This window comes from Puma concolor, chromosome B3, assembly GCF_028749965.1.
Source record: "Puma concolor isolate L17-30 chromosome B3, mPumCon1.1.hap2, whole genome shotgun sequence".
Lineage (NCBI taxonomy): Eukaryota > Metazoa > Chordata > Mammalia > Carnivora > Felidae > Puma > Puma concolor.
This window is the reverse complement of record NC_141672.1, coordinates 90,514,204-90,539,477: the sequence shown is the minus strand read 5'-3', so window position 1 is coordinate 90,539,477 and position 25,274 is coordinate 90,514,204. Positions and strand designations below refer to the sequence as shown.

General features: G+C 40.2%; 1 long non-coding RNA gene across 1 annotated transcript; it reads right to left on the bottom strand.

Moving 5' to 3' along the window:
- Window positions 1-14,323: 14,323 nt before the first annotated feature.
- Window positions 14,324-24,952, bottom strand: LOC147580200 (uncharacterized). Its single transcript, XR_015252629.1, has 3 exons — window positions 24,794-24,952; window positions 17,091-17,203; window positions 14,324-15,497 (listed from the first exon to the last, which is right to left on the bottom strand). It is a non-coding gene; the product is annotated as an uncharacterized LOC147580200 (long non-coding RNA).
- Between the last annotated feature and the right edge of the window lie 322 nt (window positions 24,953-25,274).

Here is a 25,274-nt window from a genome sequence, read left to right as displayed (position 1 = left end):
GAAAGTCAATAGTTCTGTGTGGTGATCATGTACTTGGACAGGTGGCATGAGACAGTGGTAAGAAGGAGATTGGAAAGCTAGATATCATCCAGAGAGTGAAAATCCTTAATAAGGCATGTCCTTTTTCACAATACAAGGCTGGCTTAGGTCCTTGTTAGCTTTGTAACCAAAAGCAAGTATTTAACCTCTGTCTGCCTGATTGTCCTTGTCTTTAAAATGGAGGGGGGCTGGACCATGACACCATCACACCTACCACAAAAGGTTTTGTTAATTTCAGTGAGTTAGTGTAAAGAAAAGAAATTCAAACATAGAAAAGTGCCATACAAATTCTACTCATTTCTTGTCATTTCTAGTTGCAAAAATTTACAATCCAGCTGGGAGGACATGACATACATACAATGTACACAGAATAAATAGAATAACCACAGAAGTGTAACTTTAGGTTTAGCTGTCTTGATGTCCCAAAAGTCATCCACTGGAGAATCTCCCATCCTATAAGACTTAATGGAAATGGTTTTGCACCAGCATCCTAAATGAGAATCTCTGTTGACTGGACTGCCTATACCACACCATCAACACTGCACACCCTCTGAATTCTTGAATTCTCCAAAATATTGGAGGTATTCTCCAAAATACCACTGGCAGTGGAATATATAGAGAGTGGACTTTTATTGAAGATTTGAGGGCAAAACTGTTGGGGTTAAGGCAGGGTAGATATTAGGTACCTTTGTTTTCTCTTTTTTTTTAAATGTATATTTATTTTAAGAGAGAGAGAAAGACAGCATGAGCAGGGGAGGAGCAGAGAGAGGGAGAGAGAGATTCCCAAGCAAGCTTCATACTGTCACTGCAGAACCCAATGCAGGGCTCAATCCCATGAACCATGAGATCATGAACTGAGTGGAAACCAAGAGTCAGACACTTAACTAAGTGAGCCATGCAGGTGCCCCGGTATCCTTGTTCTTAAATGCCCTTTGTCCTATTCTGCCTATGAGAAGTCCTCACTGGCCATCTCTTCACAAATAGCCCTAGCCCAGTATCATTTTGCTCCATTTCTTCCTTTTTTTTTTTTTTTTTTTTTGCCTTCCCATTTTCTACCTTTCCACAAACCTATTCATATTATACTTATGTAGCAATAATAACTAACATGGATTTAAAATCCTATTTTGGGAGTGCCCAGGTGTCTCAGTCAGTTAAGCTTCTAACTCTTGATTTTGGCTCAGATCATGATCTCATGGTTGGCAAGTTCAAGCCCTGTATCGGGCTCTGAGCTGATAGCACAGAGCTTGCTTGGGATTTTCTCTCCCTCCCTCTCTCTCTGCCCCTCCCCCACTCACGTTCTCAATCTCTCTCTCTCTCTCAAAATAAATAAGTAAACATTTAAAAAATAAAAAATGTTACTTTGTACCAGGAAGTATAAGTGCTTTATCTGTGTTCTTTGATTTGGCAGACATTTCCTCTCCTTTTGTTGTGTCCCAGGTATTCAAGCCCAAACCCTTGGAGTTTCATCTTCTTTGTTCTTCACAAATATTAAACAACTTGTGTGTGTGTGTGTGTGTGTGTGTGTGTGTGTGTGTGTGTGAGGCACAGTGCTAGCTCCTACGGCTTTGGTAACAAAACAGATTTGCTCTCTGCTCCTATGAAGCTCCACACTCAGAGAGCTGATAAAAGCAACTTGTTGAATGAAGACAATTCTGTCTTTGAGGGAATTGCTAGCTTGAATAGCAATCATTTTTTTACTTGCTGCAACAGAAGCCAACAGTAAGACAAATAGCAAAATGAGACAAAAATACAAAAGATGCCACACAGCAGGACATGATTGGCACACAAGTAGTTCAGAAAGTATAAATACTTTAGAAACTGATGGGATCATTTGGGTTAAACCTGTGGGCCTGGAATGGAGAAGGAAGGAAGGCAGGAAGGGCTGAGATGTTATAAGAGTGGACATAGTGATTAAGAGTAAGGCCTTTAATTTTTTTTTTAATGTATATTTATTTTAGAGACAGAGCACAAGTGGGGAAGGGGCAGAGAGAGCTGGAGACAGAATCTGAAGCAGGCTGCAGGCTCTGAGCTGTCAGCACAGAGCACGATGCAGGGGCTCAAACCCACAAGCCATGAGATCATGACCTGAGCCGAAGTCGGACACTCAACCGACTGAGCCATCCAGGCGCCCCAAGAGTAAGGGCTTTAGAATCAGTCACACCTGGGCTCAAATCCCAGCTCTGTCACTTACTATGTGACTGTAGGGAGCAAGTTAATTTAATTAATTAAGCAACTTAATTTAAGCCTATCTTTCCTCCTTTGAAAAGGAGGAAACTCGGAAAAGGGCACCTGGGTGGCTCAGTCAGTTGAATGGCTGACTTTGGCTCAGGTTAAGATCTCGTGGTTTGTGAGTTCAAGCCCCATGTCGGGCTCTCTGCTGTCAGTGCAGAGCCTGCTTCAGATCCTCTGTCTCACTCTCTCTCTGTACCTCCCCTACTTATGCTTTCTCTCTCAAAAATATACAAACATTAAAAAAAGAAAAAGGAAAACTGGGATAATACTAGTACCTTCTTCAAAGGGTTGTTGTATGGATTAAATGGAGGGAAAAGAAAAAAAAATGTAAATCTTGTTAAGCAATGCCAGGAGTGATAAGTACCAAGCAAATGTTCATGTATAAAGAAACAAAGCCTCTCTATATAAGGTCCTTACACTTTACTTGTGAAAAGAATATCTGGGGCACCTGGGTGGCTCAGTGGGTTAAGCATCCGGCTTTGGCTCAGGTCATGATCTCACAGTTTGTGGATTCAAGCCCCATGTTGGGCTCTGTGCTGATAGCCCAGATCCTGGAGCCTACTTTGGATTCTGTGTCTTCCTCTCTCTCTGCCCTTCCCCTGCTCTCACTGTCACTGTGTCTTTCAAAAATAAATAAACATTTAAAAAATTTAAAAAAAAAGAATATCTTTGGAGCACCTTACCATTTACACAATATGGTTTTTTCACATGCATTAATTCAAATTTCTAGCAGCTTGTAAGGTACATATGATTATCATCACATTCAATATGCAGAAATAGAACTAGACTAAGACCACTTACATGGCTGCATAGGGACTCTGGTCAGGACTCCAGATCTTCTGGCTCCTAATCTTTGTATTCCTGTCTTAAAAGGCAATTATTCCCACAGAGGCGATAGCCCTTTAAATGCTTGACAACCACTAGCTTAGCCAAGGGCTTTCACTAAGGGTAGATCAGGAATCTAAAGGTGAGTCAGAAGTGGGAGTCAAACACAAACTTTGCCTACCTCAAGTCTCTAGAAATAACTGGCCAAATATAAGCCAATCTAAATGTCCATGCATAAGGAAACACATACCTTAGCGTACCTCCTTATATGTAATAAATACCATGTAGCCAATAAAATAAACGAGGGAGATCTGTATGTACTGGCCTAGAAAGACGGCCCCACACATAAGCAAAGACGTCAGGCTGTGGAACAATATGCACGAGACGCTTTCCAGTGGTTAGAAATCCGACTCCACCCATTCAGTGACCCAGTCTGCCACTCTCCTCCTTTCCTCAAGCCCAAGGTCTCCTTTCCACACTGATACCCCACATCCCACCAGAGGCCCCCTTCCACAAACCCCACTTCTCCGGTCCTCTTTTCTCTTGCCCGCTCTCCCTTAGCCTCCACCCTTTTCTGCTTGAGAATCCTGTACCTGAGCTGCGGGTGTGGGGTACGGGGAAAGGGTGAGACTTCCATGCGGAAACCTGCCGCAGGCGCTCTGGCGCTTCCCAGGACGCCGAGTGGCACGTTTGCCCCGCCCCCAGGAAGGAGCCCGAGAGCGTTTGGTCTCCGTTGCGCGCCTCCCAGGAAGCACTGCGCCGCCCAGTCTTCTTCTGACCAAATTACTTTAGCCTTCTGAGGGTGCCTCTTAGCCCTAGGGGTCGGCGTAGCATTTGCTGAGTTCAGTACCAGATTTGCTGAGTTCAGTACCAGATTTTCCTGCTCGCTCCTCCCGCTTGTGAGACTGTTTTTGCAGGTGATGGTGTTGTCAGGCTTCCTGCTATTGCAGTGCGGTCCTATATGTGCGAGAGTTTAGACCAGATTTTCTTTAAATAGGAAACGGAGAATCAGAAAGCAGGCCCTTACCTATGCAAGGAGATATAGAGCTTTCTCCGTCCCGCATTCTTCCCTGTGTGGGCTAAATTGCATACATAACTCAAATCAATAGTCGTGAACTCAGTTCTTTAAGTAGTAATAATAGTAGTTAACCCTTACATTGGGCTTAACAGTGAGCACTATTTTGATCCCTTTAAAACCCCACCTAGGTAAAACCTTTACCTAGAATGCAGGTTCCATTATCCCCATTTTATAGACAAGGATGCCAAAAACTCAGGAAGTTAAGGAACTTGGCCAAGATCACCCAGGGGTAAGTGGCAGAGCCCCAGTCAGAACCCGGCCTACTGTCCAGTACCACCCACCACTGCACTGCACTGCCTCTCAGAAAGAAACCAGGCTAGGGTAAAATTGTTATTGTTCAGGTCAAGAAGCAGTTTATTGGGGCTTCGTTTTGTTTTATGTCAAGTTTGGAAAATATGGGAGAAGAGAGAGGAGTGGAGACTGGAAAGAAGACCAGGAGGTTCTGAGCTCAGATAATTGTAAAGGAGAAGAAAGTAGATTAGCTATGGGAACATACAAATACCCATATCCATGTTTAATATATCTATATCTAGATAGATAGATAGATAGATAGATAGATAGATGTGTATGTGTGTGTGTGTACTTTATTGAGGAGAAATTCACATACCGTAAAATTATTTTAAAGTGAAAAATAAGTGATATTTAGGGCGTTCACAATATTGTGAATATTGACAACATTTCCACCATCCCAAAGTAAAACTTAACATTCTTTGAATAGTCATTCCCTATTCCTCCCTTCCCCCAGTCCTTGGTAACCACCAATCTGTATTCTGTCTCTATGGATTTATCTATTCTGAATATTTCATATAAATGGAATCATACAAAATAGAATCACACAATAATAAGACTTGTGTCTGGCTTCTTTGAATTAACATAACGTTTTCTAGGTTACATCATGTAGCATATATATCAGTACTTCATGCTTTTTTATGGCTGAATAAAATTCTATTGTATGTATATAACACCATTTGTTTATCCATTCAGCAATTGATGGACATTTGGATTGTTTCCACATTTTGACTATTATGAATAGTGCTGCTATGAACGTGCCTGCACATGTACTTGTTTGAATACCTGTTTTCAGTTCTTTTGGGCATATACCTAGGTAGGAGTGGAATTGGGGGGCCATGGGATAATTCTATGTTTAACTTTTTAAGGAACCCCTGCATCCTTCTGAAACTCATTCTTAAGGCTATAGTATTATTCATATTATAAATAATATTAGATATATGAAATATATTAAACATTTTAAATCAGAGTATATCAGACTTGGCAATGTTGATAATAAGATCAGAGAATTCTTTGTTGTGGGGACTGACTTGTGCATTTGAAGATGTTTAGCAACAATTCTGGCCTTTACCCAGTAGATGTCAGTAGCATTCCCCAAGTTGTGGCAACTAATAAGGTCTCAAGATATCACCAAATGTCCTCTGCGTGGCAAAATTTCCCCCTCTTACCACTGAAACCCATTGTTTTAAAGGATTCTCTGTATACGTGAAGCAAGTTTGTCACTAAAACAAAACACTCAAAGTAAAGGCCTTTAAGAAATGTATGTTCCTTGCAAGTTTGCATACAGGAGATATTTTTTGTTTACTGTGTAATAATGTTAAGGAGTTTGCAGGTTTACATACAAATGTGTGACAACCAGAAAATTGTATCATTAAATATTCATGTAACTTTCATATGTACCGTTTGTACCATAAACTCAGCTCATCCACAGAACTCTAAGAAATATAGCTTTTTATCTCAGTATGTTATATACCAAACCACATTTACAGCACACTGTGTCACATAATTTTTAAGTTCTAGGCAATCACCATTCTGCTTTCTGATTCTCTGCTGGACTTTTTTTTGTTTTAGATTCCACATATAAATGATATAATGCAGTATTTGTCTTTGTCTAGCTTATTTCACTTAGCATAATTGTTTATCCATGTTGTTGCAAATACCAGGATTTTCTTCTTTTATAAGGAAGAATAATACTCCATTGTGTATATATACCACATTTTCTTTATCCATTCATCAGTCAGTGGACATATATGTTATTTGCATACCATGGCTACCGTGAATAATGCTGCAATGAACGTGGGAGTACAGATAGTGATTTCATTTCCTTTTAGATGTACACCCAGAAGTGGGATTGCTGGATCATATGGTAATTCTATTTTTAATTTCTTCAGCAACCTCCATACTCTTTTCCATAGAGGCTGTACCATTTTACATTACCATCAATAGGGTATAAGGGTTTCCTTTTCTCCACATCCTTGCCAGCATTTGTTACCTCTTGTCTTTTTGATAATAGCCATCCCAGCAGGTATAAGGTGATATCTCATTGTGGTTTTGAGTTTAATTTTCCTGCTAATTAGTGATGTTGAGCACCTTTTCATGTACCTGTTGGTATGTCTTCTTTAGAAAAAATGTCTATTCCTCTGCCCATTTTTTAATTGGATTATGGTTTTTTACTATTGAGTTGTATTGCTTGCAAATATTTTCTCCCATGCTGTAGGTTGACTTTTCATTTTGTTGATAGTTCTCCTTTGTTATGCAGAAGCTTTTTAATTTTATGTGGTCCCACTTGCTTATTTTTGCTTTTGTTGTTGGTGCTTTTGGCATCATATCAAAAAACTCGTTGCCAAGATCAATGTCAAGGAGCTTAACCCACTATGTTTTTTTCTGAGAATTTTAAGGTTTCAGGTCTCATGTTCAATTCTTTAATCCATTTTGAGTTGATTTTTGTCTATGATGTAAGATAGGAATTCAGTTTCATTCTTTTGCATGTGGATATACAGTTTTTCTGGCACCATTTATTGAAGAGACCATCGTTTCCCCATTGTATGTTCTTCGCTCCTTTGTCAAAAATGAATTGACCATACATGCATGGGTTTATATTTCTGGGCTGTCTATTCTGTTCCATTAATCTATGTGTTTGTTTTTATGAGAATCACTATAGTGATTACTATAGATTTGTAATATAGTTTGAAATCAGGAAGTGTGATGCCTCCAGCTTTGTTTTTTCTCAAGATTGTGTTGGCTAGTTAGGATCTTTTGTGGTTCCACATGAATTTTAGGATTTTTTCTCCATGAAAAAGAAATGCCAGTGGAATTTTGATAGGGATTTCATTAATTTGTAGATCACTTTGGGTGGTATGGACATTTTAACAATATTAATGCTGCTAATCCATGACCACAGAGCATCTTTCCATTTATGTCTTCTTTAATTTCTTTCATCAGTGTTTTATAGTTCTTAGTGTACTGATCTTTCATCTCCTTGGTTAAATTTTTTCCTAAGTATTTTATTATTGATGCCTTTGTAAATGGGATTTTTTTTTTATTTTTGTAAATGGGATTTTACAATCCCATTTCTTTTTCCGATAGTTCATTATTAGTGTATAGAAAAACAACTGATTTTTATATATTGATTTTATATCCTGAACTTACTAAATTCATTCATTAGGTCTTAACAGTTTTTTGGTGGAGTCTTTAGGGTTTTCTATACATAAGATCATGTCATTTCTACAAGCAGAGACAATTTTACTTCTTTTCTGATTTAGGTGTTTTTTTTCCCTTGCCTAATTGCTCTGGCCCTGACTTACAGTACTGTGTTGAATGAAAGTGATGAAGGTGGGAATCCTTGTCATATTCCTGATCTTAGAGGAAAAGTGTTCAGCTTTTCACTGTTGAGTACGATGTTAGTTGTTGGTTTGTCATATATGGCTTTTATTATGTTGAGGTACATTCCATTTGTCCCAATTTGTTGGGAGTTTTTATCATGAAAGGATACTGAATTTGTTCAGTGCTTTTTCTGCATCTATTGAGATGATATGATTTTTATCCTTCATTTTGTTAAACTGGTATATCACATTTATTGATTTGTGTATGTTGAACTATCCTTGCAGCCCAGAAATATATCCCACTTTATGTGAATGATCCTTTTAATGTCCTGTTGAATTTAGTTTGCTAATATTTTGTTGGGAAATTTTGCATCTATATTCATCAGGAATATTAGCCTATAACTTTCTTTTCTTGTGGTGTCCCTGTCTGGCTTCAGTATCAGGATAATGCTGGCCTCATAAAATGAGTTTGGAAGTGTTCACTCCTCTTATGTTTTTTGGAAGCATTTGAGAAGATGGGTATTAAATCTTTTTTAACTGTTTGATAGAAATCACCAGTGAACCCATCTGATCCTGGGCTTTTATTTGTTGGGAGGATTTTGATTACCAATTCAATCTCCTTCCTAGTAATCAATCTTTTTAGAATTTCTGTTTCCTCCTGACTCAGTCGTGGTAGGTTGTATGTTTCTAGAAATGTGTCCACTTCTTCTAGGTTATCTAGTATGTTGCAGTATAATTGTTTGTAGCAGTTTGTTATGATCCTTAGTATTTCTATGTTATCAGGTGTGATATCTCCTCTTTTATTTCTAATTTTGAGTCTTCCGTCTCTCTTTCTTAGCTGAAATTTTGTCCATTTTGTTCATCTTTTTTTTTTTAAAAATCCAGCTCTTAGTTTCACTGATCATTTCTATTGTCTCTTTTGCCTCTATTTCATTTATTTCTGTTCTGATTTTGTTCTTTCCTTTGTGCTTAGTTTGTTCTTCTTTTCTAGTTCCTTGAAGTGTTAAATATGTTTATTTTGAGATCTTTCCTTTTTAATAATGTATAAACTTTAATGTATAAACTTTATTAATGTATAAAAGCTATAAACTTTCCTCTTAGAACTGCTCTTGCTCCATCTCCTAAATTTTGGTGTGCGGTGTTTCCATTTTCATTTGTCTCAATAGTTTTCTCAAATATTCGCCCATTTTACTTAAATATAATTAACATATAACACTGTATAGATATAAGGTATGCAACATAATACTTTGATGTATGTATATATTGTGAAATGATTACCATGATTAAGTTTAGTTAACATCCATCATCTCACATAGCTACAATTTTGTTTCCTTGTTATGAGTCAAGATATTTTAATTTCTTTTTTGATTTTTTTGTTTTGACCCACTATTCAGGAGTATGTTGTTTAATCTCCACATACTGGGCAGTTTACCAGTTTTTTTCCTTGTTCTTGATTTCTAGTTTCATAGCATTGTGGTCAGAAAAAAATGCTTGATATGATTTCAACCTTCTTTAATTTATTAAGATTTGATTTGTGACCTAACATATGATCTATGAGATAATCTCCCTGTATAACTGAGAAGAACATGCATTCTGCTGCTGTTGGGTGGACTGTTCTGTAAATGTCTGTTAGGTCCATCTGGTCTAACATGTAGTTTAAATTCCCTGGTGGATTTTCTGTCTGGATGATCTATCCATTGTTGAAAGTAGAGTACTGAAGTCCACTACTATTATTGTATTGCTATTTCTCTCTTCAGATCTGTTAGTATTGGTCTTATATCTTTAGGTGCTCTATGTTAAGTGCATAAATATTTATGATTATTATAGCTGCTTAATGAATTGACCCTTTTATCATTATATAATGTCTCTTGTTACAGTTTTTAGCTTAAAGTCTATTTGTCTATTGTAAGTATAGCTACCTCTGCTTTCTTTCGGTTTCCATTTTCATGGAATATTTTTTCCCATCCTTTCACCTTCAGTCTGTATGTCTTTGAAGCTGAAGTGAGTCTCTTAGAGATAGCATATAGTTAGGACTTTTTTTTCTTTTTAATCCATTCAGCTACTCTATCTCTTTTGATTAGAAAACTTAGTCCACTTACATTTAAAGTAATTATTGATAGGTATGGACTTACTATTGAAAATTTGTTGTTTTCTGGCTCTATAGTAGTTTCTTTGTTTCCTTCTTCGTCTCTTTCTCTCTTCCTTTATGAATTGATGGTTTTTCTTTTTCTTTTTTTTTAAGTTTACTTATTTATTTCGAGAGAGAGAGAGAGAGAGAGCATGCATGTGAGTGAGGCAGGGATAGAGAGAGAGAGAGGAAAGAAAGAATCCCAAGCACTGCCAAATCTTTACCTACAACCTATCTATATTCCAGTCACATAAATACAGTACCTTCTTCTCAGGGAAACCACCCTTCCTTACTTCTTCCTCTGGCCCTCCACTTCTCAGTACCCTACCAATACAGGTAAAATCTGTCACTTATGCATACTAGAGCTACTACTGAGGATGCACCTAATGAGAGAAAGGGACACAAATCTAGACTACCACATATACCAATCTCTTTTCATATACTATATTAGCATCCACATGATTATCGAGACCTTATTTCTCCCCACTCCCAGAAAATTCCTGAGTGGAGAATAGAGTACAAGAGAAGGGAGCAGGAATCTTGGTGCTCACTCAACTCCGAAAGAGGTCTTTGCAGCACACATAGGCCTTGTAGGTGCTACTGGTGAAACCTGTGTTTAGGAAGGAGACACAGTCAGTTTCAGCTCCCTGGGGACATAGAAGATTCCTACATAAGGAAGACAGAATTACTAAGAAAAAGACTTTACACATATTCCTTAAGGCTCTTAATTCTTGGGTGTGAATTGAGAATGTTGTTTAGATGCCTTTTCTATGCATCTTTGAGATGGATGGTTAAATCAATATTCTCAGAGAGATTTTTTTTGGGATCTAGGTAAGGGATTTCTGCCAAGAGACTAAGCTGAGGTGCCTACGTGCCACACAGGCAGCGATAAAGGATACATAGGCCCCTGTGAAGAGGGCACTGACCTCAACCTTGGAAACAAGTCACTCTTCTGGTGGAGTACCATTGATGCTATAGACAACAAAACACAATAACTTGATCTCTTCCCCACCAGGCAATCAGGTATACCCAGTGAGCACCCACCTAGAAGAATGCAGAGGAACAAACACAGCAGATGAATACGATCCCTACCACTGACCACCAGAAGCCAGCCAATGGTACCCCAACAAGTGTGTTTTATACATTAATCCTGATGGGTCACTAACTCAGAAATGCCCTAGGTCAAGGATTTGTATATGACCCTAACTTCATTGCTTCTGTGAACATTCCTAAGATGTATATGGATCAAGCAAAGCTCTTCATTGCTGCAGGCAGGCACAGATCCTTGGGTGTTCACTAGATGAGATCTGCATTCTTAAGCCAGGACCAGAATTAGATGGACTGCTTTGAGCCAGAGGGATAAGGAAGGCAACATTCACCTAAACCTCAGCCACATGATTCATTTCCCACTACTGGATGGCAATTGCAGTCAGACAGTAACCAGGCATCAGGATTAGAATCCAGCCAGTTGTTTAACAGAAAGGAAAAGATAAACTGAAATGAAATTGTTTCACTTTTAAGTTGTTCAATCAGCTACCAAATAAATCAATGTAATGGTTCTATTCCAGAATATGAGTGCCATAAAAAATGGACACACTGAAGTGTATTTCTTTTTATACATTATTTCTAACCTGGAACTTCTAAACTCTTAGAATGCTAGTCATTCTCCCTACTGCTACCCTCAGAGACAATTCCACTTTCCTCATATCATTTTCTGGCAATCATCACCCACATTCAGCAATATCTTCAGTAGTCTAACTGTATCTGTGCCTGCTTTACATACTTACACCTCCTACACCTGATGACCTGTAGCTTTTAATCCAACGCTTCATACCACTTGGACTTCCTGTCTATCTGCCTTATGTGTGCACTGTTTTTATTTGTATTTTGATTCCTTGTGCAACTTCTATTTCTATGAAGGTAGCTGGTGAGTACCCTAATTTCCAAAGGGACTTTTGCTACTGAATAGAACCCCAAATATCTTTACTTATATATCCACTATGCCCATTTAATGGCAAAAGAAAAATGTATCATTACAATCTTCCTCATAGAAAAAAATAAAAATAAAATTGGTCTTTTGGACCTCCAGTCAAAAGGGAAAAAAGTCACAAAAATTAACATTGTAAATCCAGATGGGATCCATGCATAGCCCAGTATCATGGTTGCCTTAACTCCAAATTAACTGCTGCCTGAGAGGGCCCATTTCACATCAGCTTCTCTATCTGGTCTCAAGTTGTACTGAAGTACCAGTAGTGCCCACTGGGATCTGGTTGGCTTATTGGGTAGTTGGGAAAATGAATTAACTCATTCAACCCTCCCAGTATGATTCCTATGGAACTGAGATTAGCAAATCCACAGTGTGAAAATATAATGATTTCAGCTGTCACTTAGGGAAATAAAAATAAATAAGTAAATAAACTCAGTCCCTTGTGTGCACTCATATAATCAGGATAAAAGTTCCAGAGTACTTAGAACCCCAATCTAGTCCACATTACCCTAAAGAATGTGGAAAGGATGCTCAGAAAATAATCAGTTCCTGAGTTGTTACAGGGATAATTACATGGAAACGACCATGGGCCTCTTTGCCCAACACTCTTCTTGTTGAAGCCTGTGAATAAGGAGAAGGCCTAGGAATGATAACGATCAAGAAGGGAAAGACAGAGGGAGAGAGAGAAAAGGAGATCAATTTATGGCAACTTAAACTTATAAATGAAGAAGGGACCTTAGACCATCAGTGTCCACCCTGGACTGCCCCGACTGTGAAGACCCAACAATTAATTACATTACAGAGAGAGGCTGGGTCAGACAGTGTTGGAAGAAGACCTCAGGGAAGCTTGGGTATTGGAGCTAAGTGTAAAGTTATGCTTGCTTTCTGGTTAGGGCTGGGACACTGGGAAGGGATCTGCAAGTATGAAACAAGCTTTTGTTTAACATGTTCTTTCTGCCCACAGACTATTTGTGCTTTTCAGGATTCTCACTTACAGAAATCCACTGTTTCTCTCCCCCAATCCACTCTTCTGCAGAAAGATGTTTGTTCTTATATTGAGACAGTTGCTGACAAGCCACCAACTCATTTGTGAAGAACTTGATCTCCACCATCATACTCACAGAATAGTCTGCCCCACTCTACACCCATCATGAAAACCATGGGCTTTAGTATGTAGGAGCAGTTGACCCGGGTGAAAGAAAGAGATATCCAAGGAAAAGGAGTCCTGGAGCCAAGGACTCTCTCTGGAGTCTTGACTCTGTCTCCTCCACCCTTCTCCTATCCATGTTCTCTCTTAGCTCACTAAGGGGCAGGGTATGTACAGTTCAAAGCACTACTTAACCACAACTAGAGGGATAGCCCAACAAATGTAACCCTTTATCTGGAAAGGGAGTTTCTGAATGTCTACCAATTCTCCTAGCCAGGAGAGGGCAACATTGATGTAGGACAACACGCCCATTAAAAGGCAATGAGGATAGCTGCTACATTACCAAAATGGTCTATGGCATCCATGGTTCATTACTGATAGCTTCCAGGACATTCTTCTCCTTCCTGTGGTTATTGGGCCTAAGGGAAGAATATGGTGTCTAGAGTAGTCTCAGCCCCTCAGAGAAGAGAAATTCCATGGTCCCTGCAGTCCAGGAACACAGGAGGAGAGGCAAGACCAGCTTAAGAGGTGAAAGGGGTTTGGTGGCAATCACAGTGAAACAATATCTGACTGAATTGCCATGAAATTATACTGACATCAAGGATAGAGGATAATGGCATGTAGAAGATAGAGGCTGGTGGAAGTATTAAATAAAAGAGGGAAATCAACATGGTTAGCTAGAGGCAGAGGTAGACAAGAGGGGATATGTAATCATTTTATTACTTCTCCAAGAGACTTGAAGCCTCTGCCATCACACCACTCTTGACCCTGCACTTGACCTCACCACCCCCTCAAATTATATGCTTCATTGGACTCATGCATAGGGTGATTTTACCTCCTCCATATTCTTGAACTTGGACTCATCCAAGTTATCAGTTTGACAAGGCAAGAGCAGAAGGAGCAGCCATCATAGAGGCAGAAATCAAGCAAGGATGATGCATCAATCAGTAAGGCCAAACTTAGGAATCAGTATCTGTAGAACCCAGACTAAAGCTCAGCAGGGTGTCATCAGACTATGCCTGCCCCGAAGGATTTGGAGGATCCCAACACAATGCCCAAAATGGTGGCAAACCTTCCAGTCATCACTGCATGGATTTCAGAGGGCATCGTGTCTGCAAGACATAGCAGATGAGCAGGGGTGCCTCTGTCATTAAACAAGGAGAGCTGTGTCAGATTCAGGAGGGTGTGGCTCCCCAGCCCCAGAGTGCCCACCCCATACCCCGGGATACATCCCTCCAGTGTGAGTGCCCTTTCAGCACTCAGCTCTGCTGTCAGACCTTCCCAGTGTCTGTCTCACTCCTTCTGGCACCTACTCATATCCTGGCTGGCATTGTTCTCATGTTTTCACATGAGTTTGTCTCATCAATTTAAATTTTAAAAAGCTATAGAAAGGAAATGGTATCTTTCTTGTGTATGCTCTCAGTGTCTAAAGCCATATACTTAATGAATGACCTTATGGAGTACATATTAGCTGCTTAAAAAGTACTTATTAAATGAATTGCAAATAGATTATTAGAGCCCGGTGTTGATGAAAGAATCAAAAGAAACCATGTTTGTCGTTACACTGTGTGTCAATTATACTTCAATTTAAAAGGCTGTGAAAATGTTGTGAAAGTATGAAGACCTAACTATATGCCTACTGCTGTACAAGATAATAGGGATATTAATATGACTAAGGCAAAGTTCCTGCTGTTAAGAGTCTAGCAGAAGAAACTAAGCTGATAATACATAATTGCAGCAAAATGTGAAGTGCTATGGTAGAAGTGTGCAGAAGTACCCTAAGAACATTTCAGAAACAGTTAATTAGCCTAAGCTTTGGGAGACAAAGACCTCAATACTAACTTCATGCCAATTTGACAAGCTATCGTCCCAGGCATTGAGCTGAGCAGTCAATAATAGCATATGCTGAGCACCTACTCCATAGAGACAAATGTATCAAATAAGTATTATGGGAGAGAGACTTCATGTTAGCCCTGAGCAAGGTAAGCTATTGCCTCATTAGAGATACTGGAAAACAAGGGTCTCAGAGAGAAACCAGAATATAGGGCAAATATCTGTCATAGTCCCCAAAGAAGGAGAAAAGTTGGACCAGGACATTTCCATGCATTCCTGTGTAAAAAGATGGGTCAGTGGTTAAGGATATCCAGAATAAGGGTGCCCAGATAAGTTTGAAGTATGAAGGCATGAAGTGTGAAAGCAATGAGCAGAGTTCCCTTGGAGCTTCTGAGTTTTCTTTTATCAGTGATTGGCTGCCCATACAGTCCTCATCTATTTGACTTACCAGAAAGCATACTTTCTCTCAATCTGTTTTCTGCTCCACTTTGTGTTCCCCAAAGAAAAGAAGATCAAAATGCCTTCGAGTGCTTACCAACCCCTCAAAGATGTTTCCTGCCACAGCCAGGGTATCTGTGACAAGTGGTACTCATGGTGATTTGCAAAAACCAGGTGACCTAAAGGAATATAAAGACCTAAAGCATTAACATTAGCAGGAATGTTAGAGAGTCTCCAGCAAAACCCCTCCTCCATTTTATTGGTAAGGAAACTAAGGTTTAGAGAAGTAGAGTGACAAGCTTAAGACCACAAAGCAAGTTACAAGCAGAGCCTGGACCAGAACTCAGGACTCTTGGCTTCCAGAACAAGTATATTAAAATAAATTAATTATGAAATAGTAGTCCAGCCTATTTTCTGTCCCTGCTCTGACCCTCAGCCTACATAGGGCCTGGACCTGACCATCTGAAATCAGGTATGCTTGAAAGGGTTTGCCTCTTCACATTGGGTTTACCACTCTACATCCTACATATGAGCATTTTTCCAGAATAAGTGTCAAAAGTGTCATTTCTTTTTTTTTAAGTTTTTTTTTTAATGTTTGTTTATTTTTGACAGAGAGGGACAGATCACAAGTGGGGGAGGGGCAAAAAGAGAGGGAGACACAGAATTCGACACAAGCTCCAGGCTCCAAGCTGTCAGCACAGAGCCCGACGTGGGGCTCAAACCCACAAACCATGAGATCATGACCTGAGCCGAAGTTGGAGTCTTAATTAACTGAGCCACCCAGGTGCCCCAAAAAGTGTCATTTCTTTGCCTCTTGACAGATCACAAGATGAAAGCCCACCCTGAGTGGTATAGGAGATGACTCACCTTCTGTAACACCCAGGTAGTAGAGAATGGGCATCATGCATCCAAAGAAAGGGATGATTGGTAAGGTCCATAAAAAGAATGACAGGGCATCTGGTGAGATGTTACACTGAATGTGTTCATGTATGCCATAAGTGAACTTCATTGCAGGCCTCTGAATTAAGCTCTTAGCATCCCAAGGATAGCTGATACAGTGTAGGTACTCAGTAGATATTTAAACACAGGCTATTTCAGGAATACATTTAAATGTACTACAAATCTATTATCCCATCAGTACTAAGCCACAAGGGGTCTTCTGAGCCTTCCTCCCCAACCCCTATTTCATTCCAATTTCCAAATATAATAATCAATGGGCAAGAGATTGATGCTGTTTCCTTTACTGATGGGATCAAATTCTCTTCTTAGAGTCAAACTGACATATATACTGGCTCATCTCTTGGACTCACATTTTCATCCTCTACACCTCTCCCAACACTGACACTCTCATTCCTCCCCATGAAAATTTATATGAGCTGAAAAGCAATGATATTCTTCACTGACATATCAAAATTGGAGCCAGCCACAGTATAGTTCAGGAAAATTTGAAAGAAAGAAAGAGTAAACAAAAGTGAAGCCAGGAAGGATGCAAGGGAGAGGGGATTGGCCTCATGCATGATTAGGACCTACTGCCGCTACTAAGTGGAGGGAGGGCTATGTCCTTATGAGCTGCTCATTTAATGACATAGGACTCAGCTGTTCAGTTCCCTTTATGCATATGGTTAGTTGTACCCCAGTGTACTTTTTACTTTCCTACCAGATCTCCTACTACCATCATTAACAAGACACAGCCCAACCTGCTCATGCTTCCCCTAAATTTCCTTTCTCTAGGGTTATAAAAGAGCAGAACCCTCACATTCAGTCTCTCATACCTGAACCTGGTCTCCCAGCCATTGAAGTGCATTAAATTGAGGATCAGTTCTGATGACCAAAATCCCAAAGGCAAGTTGAAGACCCAGGCCCAAAGCACTGCCCTCCAGGACACCTAGGACCAATTAGAACATTATTCCAATGTGAGTCTTGAATCCTAGTTGTCCATTACCTGGTTGGGGTTTTAAACATGAGTACATGTACTCTGGAACCAACCTAAGATATTCATAGTAAATCTGGGGTGATATAGAGTAGGGAGCAGGGGGAAACAGGTTAGTAATATATAAAGAGCCACATATGTCCATATGTTTTTTTTTTAAACTGTCTACAGGGTAGATGTCACACTTACATACATACAAATAAAAGCATCATAAATAAATACTTTAATATTATTATGTGCAATGTGGATTCTCTCTTGTATTCTATTTTCTTTCTTTCCTTCTTTATTTTTTTTTGTTTGTTTGTTTGTTCTTTCTTTAACACTGGCCTAGATCCACAAATTGACATCAAGATTCACTAATGGATCAGAACCTACAGTTTGAAACTAAGTGATCCAAGGCCTCTAAGAACTTTAAAATTTCTCTTAGGAGCAAAACTGTCACAGAAGCAAATTCCACAGATTGTTAAGAACTTAGTTCTGTGCCTTTGCAATCAATAATTAGTAACACATGGTCTTTGGCTATGTGTTGTTATACTTATCCTGCATACCCAAAACTCTGCATTGTGGAGTTTGGAGGAGGCAGAGGTAAGGATGAACATGCATATTCCTGCAAAGGAAAGACACAACTGCTCTGTGGGCTGTGTCTAGGGCAAGACATAGGATAGGGCCAACCAAGAAGACTCCTGCAAACACCCTGAAGAGGTAATGCCAAGACTATGTCACCAACTTAGTGAATGGATAACAAATAATTAAATTTACCATTGAAAAATAGAAGTTCACCCCAAGGGTAAGTGAAATAATTCAACAGATCAGACACAGAGACTTATCTTGAGAATTTTCATCTGGTAGTTTTCTGGTTACCATCTCTCTCCCCCGACTCTTACAGAATTAGGACACAAATCACATGACTTCTTTTTCTTCAAGTTTTGGTATCAGTAAGATGTAATACAAAGGTTTATTCTGTAAGATTGTTCTAATGAATAATCAAAATGTTTTTTAAGGGGGAAAAGTATACTTGGTTCTCCCATGGAACTCCACCCGATATCCAACCACTCCCAGGGCAAGAGCAAAGGCTAAGCCATAGATCAACTACTTTATGGTCCCTTGATGTACCAGATATGTCTGATCAATACACACACTGGTTTCCTCATGTCTGAGTGTTGGACAAGGACAGAGAATTAGAAGAGAGGTCACATATGAAAAGAAAACAAAAAGAGCATGTTGCTCATTAAGATGCCTCAGAAACAACAATGACAAAAAGCATCACAGGTCAACAGAGTTTCATTTCAGAGCTGTTCATGTTGTGAACTCATTGTACTTAAAGTGAATCAGATCTGGCTTCCAGAATCCATCCTCCTAATGAATGCGGTCTTTTTAGCTCTATCTCCTCAGTGCCAAATAAGTCAAGGATACAAAATTTAGGTTGTAGTCTTGGTGGGTTTCTCCAATTTCTCACTGTTGCAAACATTCTTAACACCTATTTTCTGTGCATCCATTTGGAGAACAGGCAGAAAAGAGGAACTTGAGAGAGAGAGTCTGGAAGTTACTCTCTCCCCCTAGGCCTGTTACCAGAGGACATGTACATGCTATAGTCAGATGAGCTGTGGCTGCTACAGAATCCAGTTCAGCATACACTGAACAGGAAGTTTGCTCCTTAAACTGTAAGGAATTGTAAAAGACACCAGTGGGTGCAGGAAGTTGGGAGGACAGGAGGGGAAAAAAGCATAAAAAGTATCAGGGAAGTAAAGGGAGACACATACGACCACCAAATCAATTCGATAGCTTAATGCAGCTGCAAGTCTCTTTGTTATGATCACTTTGATGAAAAGGAGTATGGTTTTTCTCATTTCTGACACAAGCCCTGATGATAAACAGACTGAAACTCTTCTCTGAAACATAACCCCTTCTGCCCCCTAGCAATGTTGAGACACGAGGCTACAAGAAACTGGACTAAAGTCCAGGGCACAGAAGTTTGTTGCTATTTTGCTCCCTGAGCCTTGGGTTTGTAAGTACAGAGGTGGGGGTTGAGAGACAGCTCAGGAACTGTCCAAGAAGAAAAAGGAAAGAGAACAGAGTTCGGGACAAGTTATGGAAACTGGGATACTGAAATTTTTATCTTTCTCATCATTTCATCCAAAGCTTCCGGCAGGAATTTTTAAAGGGCTTTAGACATCTTGTTAGTTTTTTACCAAAGAATCTTTTTCAAAAAGTGGTGAACCAGGATCAAGAGCAGCAAACAGGTGGGGTGCCTGGGTGGCTCAGTCGGTTAAGTGTACGACTTCGGCTCAGGTCATGATCTCACAGTTCGTGAGTTCAAGCCCTGCATCAGGCTCTGTGCTGACGGCATGGAGCCTGGAGCCTGCTTCGGATTCTGTGTCTCCCTCTCTGTTTCTACTCTTACCCCACTCATGGTCTGTGTGTGTGTGTGTGTGTGTGTGTATGTGTGTGTCTCAAAAATAAATAAATAAATAAATAAATAAATAAATAAATAAATAAACATTAAAAAAAAGAGCACCAAACAGGTAAGGACAGACAAGGCCAGAGCTCTCTGGAAATCCACAAGGCAGGCTGCCAGGCAATAAGCAACATAAAAGAAAGTACAGAGTAAGGTTCAGCAAACGGGGCTCCTCGGGGGCAAATGAAGCTCTAGTCATGAATGTTGGAAATAAAACAAGAAAAACCCTCCCACGACCTTGCTACCCAGCCCTAATTGTCAGACTGAGCTGTCATTCTCAAGGCCAGGATAGATGGCTGTTTTCTTCTTGAGGATTCCCAGGGAGAGTTCAGCTTAGTTTGAATACTACATTTTTTCACTTACCTCTAGTGAAATCTCACTCTCTTCTAATTTATCTGATATCCTCTTTCTGTCCCCTGGAGTAGATTTGATCAGTATCTACCACTAGACTCTTCAAAAGTCATCTGTTCTCAAAACTGTACAATCCCAGTCATTTTAACCTTTCCTCTGGAATAAAACCAAGTAAACAAGGCTACTAATAGGAAGTATAGCCATATAGTTCTCACCTCATGGATCCCTGACTCACCCCAAAATAAAAATTTTCTTTTCACTACTCCAGCTCTAACATTGTCATCAAAGTCCCATACATCACCGACAGTATATTTTAAACATGTTTTCTGTCTTTTTCAAATATTTTATATCATTTATCTTATGAATAAACCAGGAAATAAGTAACAAATACTAGGCTTCTCTTGTAAAGCCTATAAGAACCATGCCCTGCATGGTTATCAGATATAGGTAATTGAGAGAAGAAAAAATCATCTTTATCACCATGTAACTGAATCAATTCAAAAGGCTGCTTTAGGATCTCAAGAAACAAAAAAGAGACAAACCCAGATTCTCTCAAATATTTAAGTCTATCAAATAGAAAAGTTTCAAAAAATAGTTGATTCTCAGATTTTACCTATTCCTGGAAGTGCAATTCAATAAATTATGATTCACTTATAAGTAATTAAGATTTATACATCAAATAGCTCTTTAGATCAATTTGTGAATAGAGTTGCTTTCTATCTAGTAATTGTCTTGACACAAGGTCACTTTCCTAAAACAACTGTGTCTCTGGCCCCCATGAATTCTCACCCAAACAGGCCCAGCAGGATCTTCCTGAATAAGCCAGCGCATGTTCTGCAGAAACTTCTTGCCCTGGTGAAAGGTTATGTGTCCCTCCTGATAAGAACCCAAAAATTAAGTTACAAAAGTTACTCCATCCCATTTACATCAATTCCCAGAACTTAGATTATCTGGCCTGAGAAAGAATTTTCTGTTTCTCAATAAGGACAATTATTCAGCCAGAGGACGACTGATAATGTTGTGGCAGTGGCAAAAAAGCCAGATCAAATCTTGCCAAGGAGCAGCAGGTCAGAATAACCCTACCCTGCCTGGACTAGCAGTATCCCCAGTAATCTCTTACCACACAGGTAGACACTAGTTCCATCAGGAGAGACTCTTGGGACTTACTCCTTCCTTGCTCCTCAGGAACAAGGGATTGTTTAGCTTCCAGATTCAGTAAAGGGCCTATTCTGAAAGGCAGCTTTGACCATTCCTAAAAACCACACGAACCCATAATCCTGAGCAGTCAATCAGATATGCACTGACAGACTAGAAGGAAAACACCGCCACCCTCAAGAATCTCTGGTGGGCAGGGCCTGAGAGAAGATGCCCAGCAAGTAGAGCTATTCAAATGTGATTTAACATTTACAGTGTGCTTTCTATATGTGGGGCTCTTTGTAGGAACTTTACAAGTAGTAAGTCCTCCCAAGAATTCTTGAGGTGATTACTGTTATCTTTTCCATTTTGCAGATGTGGAAACTAGAATACAGAAGTTAAATAACTCTCCCAAGGTCATGGAAGCTATAAAGAGCAGACAGAATGTAAACTCAGGCAGCCTGGCTTCAGAATCTGAGCCCTCAATAATCATCCCATGCTGCATCTCACCTGGCCTCCAGACTTACCCGTCTCTGCCATTCCTAAGTATCCTCAGCACACTAAAGTCATGTAAGTAAAAACTTGAATTCTCAAACTCTTGGGAATTTCAAAGAAGGTGAGCCCAGCAAGAAGGCCCCAATTGGCCATTATGCTGAGTCAGAAATGCTTGGCCAGAGCTGGTGGGGCCAGTCGCTAAGCTCAAATGCCCAGGGGTCTTGGTTCACAGATTTCCATGACTTTCTCCACTGCTGTCTCTGCCATCTGAGATGTTCCCTCTTCCTATACATAGCCTTTCTTTTCCCTCTTCCCTCCTCCTCCCCTTCCTCCTCATTTCCCTTTGGCAGGGAGTCCAACCCTGTTGGACTGAGAAGAGTGTATATTATCAGATATAGGTAATCTGAGAGAAGAAAATATCATCTTTATCACCATGTAACTGAATCAATTCAAGAGGCTGCTTTAGGATCTCAAGAGCTCTTTTGCCTTTCCATGCTTAATAGAGAAAGTGTAAGTAAAAAGGATTGTTTAGAGGTGTCAGTATACCTGAAAGGGCATCATTATCTCCGGAACATCATTCACAAAGTGTGTCAAGGAATTGATTTAATTTTAATCCTAGACTTCTTGTGTGTGTCAGGTACCTTTGGTTTGCTTCTCCAGACCCACTCTCCACCTTTCTCTATACCCTAGGACCCTGACCCTGTTGACTCTGTCAATGGGCTCCTATGCCCTTTAGCTCCGCTAGTTGGGTTCTACCAGGGTGACTCAGAAGGAGATCAGAGTATATGAAAAGTCAGTGTATTGAGGAGCTCTTTATCTGACTTTCCTCCTCACTTCTCTTACGTCTTGTCCCTTCAGGCCTAGGAATAGCAAGAGTTCACTGCTTACAGGTTCTTGCACTATCCTTTCTTGTGGCTCCACCACATCTTGCACACATCTTTGTAATGGTCTCTTTGTAAATAAACCCTCCTGTAATTATCTGAATTTAAGTATGCCATCTGTTTCCTATTGGGACCCAAACTGATACACTAGGTGAAGCTGATTTAAAATTATACTCGGTCAAATGCCAGTTCAGTAAAGCCACTGCAAAATTAGAGGGGGCGCACTAGTCTAAAAATAAATATAAACCACATGCCCAGAAATGATTTCTGTCATCACTTCGCAAGCACATTCTACCATTTCCTGGGAAAGTTCAGTGGGTACCACAAGAAATCAGTTAAGAACAGTCACTTTAGGGGGCGCCTGGGTGGCCCAGTGGGCTGGACGTGGGCGCGGACTTCAACTCAGGTCATGACCTTAGGAGGCATGAGTAGGAGCCCCGCGTCGGGCTCTGTGCTGACAGCCTGAAGCCTGCTTCGGATTGTGTCTCCCTCTCTCTCTGCCCCCTCCCCCCACTTGCATTCTGTCTCTCCCTTAAAATAAAATAAAGACATAAAAAAATTTTTTTAACAGAACAATCACTTTAGTGGTGCCTGGGTGGCTCAGTCAGTTAAGCATCCAACTCTTGATTTCAGCTCAGGTTCATGATCTTGAGGTTTGTGAGTTTCAGCCCCAGTTGGGCCCTGCACTGACAGCACAGAGCCTGACTCTCTCTTTCTATGTCTCTCTCTGTCTCTGTCTCTGTCTCTCTCTCTCAATAAATAAACTTTAAATTTTTTTTTAAAAATAAAAAAAGGAGGGGCGCCTGGGTGGCGCAGTCGGTTAAGCGTCCGACTTCAGCCAGGTCACGATCTCGCGGTCCGTGAGTTCGAGCCCCGCGTCGGGCTCTGGGCTGATGGCTCAGAGCCTGGAGCCTGTTTCCGATTCTGTGTCTCCCTCTCTCTCTGCCCCTCCCCCGTTCATGCTCTGTCTCTCTCTGTCCCAAAAATAAATAAACGTTGAAAAAAAAATTTTTTAAATAAAAAAAGGAACAATCACTTTAGCAAAATCCATTAACAACCTGATCCTAGAATATCAAATTGAAACCAGACCTCTGTTGCAAAACATTAAAATTAAAAAACAAGAAAGCCATAAGGGGCATTGCAAAGGAAAGAAAAAACAAACTCTCACACCTTTTAAACCAACTGAGAAGCAGTACGTAGAATCACGTGAGTTCACTGTCTTGGTATCCTGTTTGGCTTGGGATCTAATACTATCAAGCTCTTTACATAATGGTACAATTTGAGGGTTAGTAACTGTGTTATATCTGGAAGCTGAATTGAGAAAAAAATCTATCTGATAAATGTGGAACATAATAGCTTGGCCATAACTTGCTGTGAAGTATGTACCCTCTGATAACTTCTCCAGGTATGTGTATGGGGGCTTTTCAGATATGGACTAACAATAATCCTTTCACGTGCCTACTGCCCGCAGCTTCAACTGACAAAGCGAGAAGAGAGTAGGGTAAAGATGATAGGTAGTGTTAGCGAAATAGAGCATTAGTGGTCACTACAGGTCAGGCTTAGCAGCAAAGGTGTTTGTGCATTTTCTCAATGGCCTTATCTATAGGATGTGGAAACTCCCAACTAACACAGACAAAGCTATGGAAACTCCCAGAGTCTGGGGTATTTGCATTTAGCAGTTAGGGTGGAAAGCTTAGGACAACTTTCAGAAAATCCATCTCTAGTGACTGTTGACATTGTGGCCGGGTTGATTCTTTCCTGCTCTAGCTTAAAGTAAGAATGACTGAGTCTAAGAAACAAAAAGGTTATCCATAAGCCACAGTGGAAAGCTAAATAGGAGCTGGAAAATCACAGAAGGCAAAAGAAAGCTCTATCAGATGGAGGCCAGCAAACTTACATTGAAGGAAGAAACTCCATGAACCTGGGGATGACCAGTTCTGAGAGCCATCAGCCCAGGTATAATGAGAAGGGAACCTAAATCAGAACATGGTCAGGTGCTTAACTGCTGAGTTGTGATGGATGTATTACCTTAGAAGAGAACTCTTTCTCCACAGAGCACCCACATCTGTTTCATGTGCCCATTTCAGACAACAGAAAACATCAGACCTTCTTCACACTAATGGTGGAGATCTAACGCCAAAGATCCACAAAGACAGTCAAGACCTATGGTGTGAAATATCCAAATGGCCCTTCAACCCACCCTCAACTTCTTCCTTATAGAACTCTTACCTCTCTGAGTTAGAGGTAGCACTGGTTCTGATGGGCAGTAAAGTCTTTCCCAAATAAGGTGCTCTCTCTCACTGGGGAGAATCATGACTTTAACTCCAGGGGCCTTTTTAAGCCAAGCCCTACGTTCTGTCGTTAGCAAAAGTTTCTCCTGGTTTCTAGTATAAACTTAATGCTGATCACTGACTTCCTGTGCTGATGCAATTTGCCCTTGTTTATACATTCTTTTCATGATTTCAGTAGGAATTTGAGGACACAAAAGCTCTAGCTCCTTCAGATGCAGATAGCAGGCTCAGGCCCTAATGAGAAAAAAAATGGAGGTGGGGAAGGAGCTCCTACCAAGGATGGGCTGCCTAAAATTCTTCACTTAGGATTTGCATTGACATGTAACATAGTCAGGCTGGAGACATTCTTCCAGACCTCCTCCCTGGTAACTTGTCCAGATCATACTCACCCACCTACCTTGCTATCCCCACCCAACCCT